Below are 7,103 nucleotides of genomic sequence, written 5' to 3' on the forward strand. Positions count from 1 at the left end.
ATATAAATACAATAATATTTCTTTTCTGTTTCTAACCACACCATGGTCATAGGATAAAGTCTAAACTTTAAAGAACATAAGAATCCTATGTTAGCCGTATTGAAATACTAGCATATTTATATGAAATAAATAAATATAAAGCATTTTCATTATACAAATCATTATAATTGTTACCCATTAGGTGGAATGGCTGTCTATAATGCGACAGGTAGAAGAAGTACCAATGATTTTATATGAACAACTTATTTGCTCACTTATGTTTAAACTAAACTTTTAACTATATTAGATTCCTCTTGTGTCCAGCCTCATGACCTCTTCATTCACCTCAATCTCTGCAAGCTCTTGCTGCAGCAAAAGCTTACCCATGTGCACATGTATATATATTTTTTCTGCCATGAGGTGTCTCTGATGGCGCAGGTGAAATGCTTTCGGAAACCTCTGCAGTAATTCTGTGCAAACTGGAAGTAGAAATTAATGCCAACAGGAAACCTGTTCCCAGTGAGAATTGGAATTGTTGGCTATATATCTCCTTTCCCATCTTTTGGAAGAACAATTCTGTACAGCTTCCATACAACATTCTACACAGCTTCTCAAAGGGTCCCAGTGGGATCAAGCTCCAGTTGTCAATTCAATAGATTCTTCAAATGGCCATCTTTCCTTCTCTCCTCTTCCCCGGAGTTTTCAGAATAAACCAGTTGTGTATAAGCCCTTGTCATAAGCTCTGCTTTTGGGTGGGAACACAGGCTAGGACATCCATGTTGACTCTGGTAGATGTAATGGTGACTAAAGATTATGATGAAGTAGCTAATGACTTAATAAAAAAGGTGCTGTTGAATTATACTTAAACAACAGCAATAATAAATGGGTTCTGATTAATCATTCAGCAATTAATGATCACAGGAGAATAATTAACAAGCACTATATATGTTAGCTCACTATTTTCAATGCATAAAAAAAGAGGCACTACCAAAAAAATTGCAAAAAACTTTTGATAAGAAAAGTAAAAATGTTTTGGCATTGAATGATCACAAACTTGGGACTTGTAGTGCTAGGAAAAAATGATCAACTCTAACATAAACTAGAAAGAAAAAGGCACAAAAGAGCTTTTATAAGAAGCTGCACTCTGAAGAACACATAGCATACTGGCAAAAGGGTACAATATCTCGCCAAAATTCCAGCATGTGTGTGTCTTTTATAGCACTCTTGGTACATTAGCTTCCAAGATCTATTCCTTGAGCTCTAAGGATAGAAAACTGAAAAATGGCAACTCTTCAGTGAAGATCGAGAATCATTTGGAAAACGTACTTGATTTCATGTTAGTAATATTATTGCCAATAAGATGCTTCTCAACTTTATTTGTTAGAGGACAATCATGAGTCAGTACCCACTTTTTTCAGCTTATAAATAACAGATTGAAATAATAAGGCACCCAAAGATGATGGAATTAACACAGAAACTTGTTTCATTGGTAAGGATCAGGGGTTCCTGGTCAACAATTTCATCTGGAGAATCCAAAGTGATGAACCAGTTCATGTTCCTGATACAGAGCTGTTTTAACTAAGGAGGTAAACCCAACTGGGAGTAAACTCCCTTTTTTCCTGGCTACTGTTTCCAATAAGTATTTTAATTTCAGATTTCTGTGCACATTTGGGTTGGTCATCAATACCTTGCAGAATTTCTGAGCCTACAATTTCAGAAAGTCATCTTGTGGGAAATAACCATCACAGGAGACAAAATGAAAAGATCAGCTTCTGCGTGCCCCTACTATTGCCTTGCATAGTGAGGGCAACAATAACTTTCTGCTCAAATATGTCTCATCATATGTAAGTGTGTCCATGGGTGTGATGTGTGTGTATGTACATGTGCATCAGTGGTTTTTGAAGCTTCTCCAGATATTTAAATCCCCTGCTCTCTCCCTGTCTTGTGCTTGGTTACTCATTAAAAATTCCCTGGGAGAAACACCTCCCAGTAGGGGCTGACAGACACCTTAAACAGGCGGGTGCCCTTCTGGGTTGAAGCTTCCAGAGGCAGGATCAGGAAGCAATATTTTCTGTTCTGTAGCCTCTGCTGGAGATACCCAGGCAAACAGGGTCAGGAGTGGACCTCCAGCAAACTCCAACAGACCTGCAGCTGAGGGATCTGACTGTTAGAAGGAAAACTAATAAACAGAAAGAAATAGCATCAACATCAACAAACAGGACATCCACACTAAAACCCCATCTGTAGGTTACCAACATCAAAGACCAAAGGTAGATAAAACCACAAAGATGGGTAGAAAACGAGCAGAAAAGCTGAAAATTCCAAAAACCAAAGCGCCTCTTCTCCTCCAAAGGATTGCAGCTCCTCCCCAGCAAGGGAACAAAACTGGATGGAGAATGAGTTTTACAAGTTGACAGAAGTAAGATTCAGAAGGTCAGTAAAAACAAACTTCTCTGAGCTAATGGAACGTGTTCTAACCCACTGCAAGGAAGCTAAAATCCTTGATAAAAGGTTAGATGAATGGCTAAAGAGAATAAACAGTGTAGAGAAGACCTTAAATGTCCTGATGGAGCTGAAAACCAAAGCACAAGAACTTCTTGACACATGCACAAGCTTCAGTAGCCAATTCAATCAAGTGGAAGAAAGTGTATCAGTGACTGAAGATCAAATTAATGAAAAAAAGCGAGAAGACAAGATTAGAGAAAAAAGAGTGAAAAGAAATGAACAAAGCCTCCAAGAAATATGGGACTATGTGAAAAGACCAAATCTGCATTTGATTGGTGTACCCGAAAGTGATGGGGAGAATGGAACCAAGTTAGAAAACACTCTTCAGAATATTATCCAGGAGTACTTCCCCAACCTAGCAAGGCAGGCCAACATTCAAAGTCAGAAACTACAGAGACCAACACATAGATACTCCTTGAGAAGAACAACCCCAAGACATATAATTGTCAGATTTACCAAGGTTCAAATGAAGGAAAAAATATTAAGGGCAGCCAGAGAAAAAGGTCGGGTTACCCACAAAGGGAAGCCCATCAGACCAACAGCGGATCTCCTGGTAGAAACCCTACAAGTCAGAAGAGAGTGGGGGCCTATATTCAACATTCTTAAAGAAAAGTATTTTCAACCCAGAATCTCACATCCAGCCAAACTAAGCTTTATAAGTGAAGGAGAAATAAAATACTTTACAGAGAAGCAAATGCTGAGAGATTTTCTCACCACCAGGCCTGCTGTAAAAGAGCTCCTGAAGGAAGCACTAAACATGGAAAGGAACAACCAGTACCAGCCACTGCAAAAACATGCCAAATGGTAAAGACCATCGATGCTATGAATAAACTGCATCAATTAATGGGCAGAATAACCAGATAACACCATAATGATAGGATCAAATTCACACATAACAATATTAGCCTTAAATGTAAATGGGCTAAATGCCCCAATTAAAAGTCACAGACTGGCAAATTGGATAAAGAGTCAAGACCCATCAGTGTGCTGTATTCAGGAGACACATCTCATGTGCAGAGATGCACATAGGCTCAAAATAAAGGCATGGAGTAAGATCTACCAAGCAAATGGAAAGAAAAAAAAAAAGCAGGAGTTGTAGTCCTAGTCTCTGATAAAACAGAATTTAAGTCAACAAAGATCAAAAGAGACAAAGAAGGCTATAATGGTAAAGGGATCAATTCAACAAGAAGAGCTAACTATCCTAAATATATATGCACACAATACAGGAGCACCCAGATTCATAAAGCAAGTCCTTAGAGACCTACGAGGAGACTTAGACTCCCACACAATAATAGTGGGAGACTTTACCTGCCCACTGTCAATATCAGACAGATCAATGAGACAGAAAGTTAACAAGGATATCCAGGACTTGAACTCAGCTGTGGACCAAGCAAACCTAATAGACATCTACGGAACTCTCTACCCCAGATCAATAGAATATACTTTCTTTTCAGAACCACATCGCACTTATTCTAAAATTGACCACAAAATTGGTAGTAAAACACTCCTCAACAAATGTAAAATAAAAGAAATCACAACAAACTGTCTCTCAGACCACAGTGTAATGAAATTAGAACTCAGGAATAAGAAACTCAATCAAAACCACACATCTACATGGAAACTGAACAACCTGCTCCTGAATAACTACTGGGTAAATGACAAAATGAAGGAAGAAATAAAGGTGTTTTTTGAAAATAATGAGAACAAAGACACAATACACCAGAATCTCTGGGACACATTTAACGCAGCGTGCAGAGGGAAATTTATAGCACTAAATGCCCACAAGAGAGAGCAGGAAAGATCTAAAATCAACACCCTAACATCACAATTAAAAGAACTTGAGAAGCAAGAGCAAACACATTCAAAAGCAAGCAGAAGGCAAGAAATAACTAAAATCAGAGCAGAACTGAAGGATATAGACACACACAAAACCCTTCAAAAAAATCAATGAATCCAAGAGCTGGTTTTTTGAAAAGATCAACAAATAGATAGACCACTAGTAAGACTAATAAAGAAGAAAAGACAGAAAAATCAAATAGACACAATAAAAAATGATAAAGGGGGTATCATCACCGATCCCACAGAAATACAAACTATCAGAGAATACTATAAACAACTCTATGCAAATAAACTAGAAAATCTAGAAGAAATGGATAAATTCCTGGGCACCCTCCCAAGACTAAGCCAGGAAGAAGTTGAATCTCTGAATAGACCAACAACAGGCTTTGAAATTAAGGAATAATTAATAGCCTACCAACCAAAAAAAGTCCAGGACCAGATGGATTCAAAGCTGAATTCTACCAGAGGTACAAAGGGGAGCCGGCATCATTCCTTCTGAAACTATTTCCATCAATAGAAAAAGAGGGAATTCTCCCTAACTCATTTTATGAGGCTAGCATCATCCTGATAACCAAAGCCTGGTAGAGACACAACAAAAACAGAGAATTTTAGGCCAATATCCCTGATGAACGTCGATGTGAAAATCCTCAATAAAACGCGGGCAAACCAATTCCAGCAGCACATGAAAAAGCTTATCCACCACAATCAAGTTGGCTTCATCCCTGGGATGCAAGGCTGGTTCAACATATACAAATCAATAAACGTAATCCATCACATAAACAGAAACAATGACAAAAACCACATGATTGTCTCAAAAGATGCAGAAAAGGCCTTCGACAAAATTCAACAGTCCTTCATGCTAAAAACTCTCAATAAACTAGGTATTGAAGAAATGTATCTCAAAATAATAAGAGCTATTTATGACAAACCCACAACCAATATCATACTGAAAGGGCAAACCTGGAAGCATTCCCTTTGAAAACTGGCACAAGACAAGGATGCCCTCTCTCACCACTCCTATTCAACATAGTGTTGAAAGTTCTGGCTAGCGCAATCAGGGAAGAGAAGGAAATAAAGGGTATTCAGTTAGGAAAGGAGGAATTCAAATTATCTCTGTTTGCAGAGACATGATTGTATATTTAGAAAACTCCAGCATCTCAGCCCCAAATCTCCTTAAGCTGAAAAGCAACTTCAGCAAAGTCTCAGGATACAAAATCAATGTGCAAAAATCACAAACATTCCTATATACCAATAACCGACAGACAGCCAAATCATGAGTGAACTCCCATTCACAATTATTAAAGAGAATAAAATACCTAGGAATCCAGCTACAAGGGATGTGAAGGACATGTTCAAGGAGAACTACAAACAACTGCTCAATGAAATAAAAGAGGACAAAAACAAATGGAAGAACATTCCATGCTCATGGATAGGAAGAATCAATATTGTGAAAATGGCCATACTTCCCAAAGTAATTTACAGATTCAATGCTATCCCTATCAAGATACCACTGACTTTCTTCACAGAATTGGAAAAAACTACTTTAAAGTTCATATGGAACCAAAAAAGAGCTGGCATAGCCAAGACAATCTGAAGCAAAAAGAACAAAGCTGGGGACATCATGCTACCTGACTTCAAACTATACTACAAGGCTACAGTAACCAAAACAGCATGGTACTGGTACCAAAACAGATATATAGACCAATGGAACAGAACATAAGCCTCAGAAATAACACCACACATCTACAGCCATCTGATCTTGGACAAATCTGACAAAAGCAAGCAACGGGGAAATGATTCCCTATTTAATAAATGCTGCTGGGAAAAACTGACTAGCCATATGTAGAAAGCTGAAACTGGATCCCTTCCTTACACCTTATACAAAAATTAACTGAAGTTGTAATAAAGACTTAAATGTAAGACCTAACACCATAAAAACCCTAGAAGGAAACCAAGGCAATACTATCCGGGACATAGGCATGGGTGAAGACTTCATGACTAAAACACTAAAAGCAATGGCAACAAAAGCCAAAATAGACACATGGGATCTAATTAACCTAAAGAGCTTATGCACAGCAAGAAAACAAACAAACAAACAAACAAACAAAAAACCATTATCAGAGTGAACAGGCAACCTACAGAATGGGAGAAAACTTTTGCAATCTACCTATCTGACAAAGGGTAATATCCAGAATCTACAAAGAACTTAAACAAATTTACAAGAAGAAAACAAACAATCCCATCAAAAAGTGGACGAAGGATATGAACAGACACTTCTCAAAAGAAGACATTTATGCAGCCAACAGACATGTGCAAAAATGCTGGTCATCAGAGAAATGCAAATCCAAACCACAATGAGATACCATCTCACACCAGTAAGAATGATGATTATTAAAAAGCCAGGAAACAACAGATGCTGGAGAGGATGTGGAGAAATAGGAACTCTTTTACACTGTTGGTGGGATTGTAAACTAGTTCAACCATTGTGGAAGATGGTGTGGCAATTCCTCAAGGATCTAAAACTAGAAATACCATTTGACCCAGTGATCCCATTACTGGGTATATACCCAAAGAATTATAAATCATGCTACTATAAAGACACATGCACACGTATGTTTATTGCAGCACTATTCACAATAGTAAAGACTTGAAACCAACCCAAATGTGCATCAGTGATAGACTGGATTAAGAAAATGTGGCACATATACATCATGGAATACTATGCAGCCATAAAAAGGATGAGTTCATGTCCTTCGCAGGGGCACGGATGAAGCTGGAAA

This window comes from Gorilla gorilla, chromosome 19 (genome assembly GCF_029281585.2).
Source record: "Gorilla gorilla gorilla isolate KB3781 chromosome 19, NHGRI_mGorGor1-v2.1_pri, whole genome shotgun sequence".
In the NCBI taxonomy this organism is placed as follows: domain Eukaryota; kingdom Metazoa; phylum Chordata; class Mammalia; order Primates; family Hominidae; genus Gorilla; species Gorilla gorilla.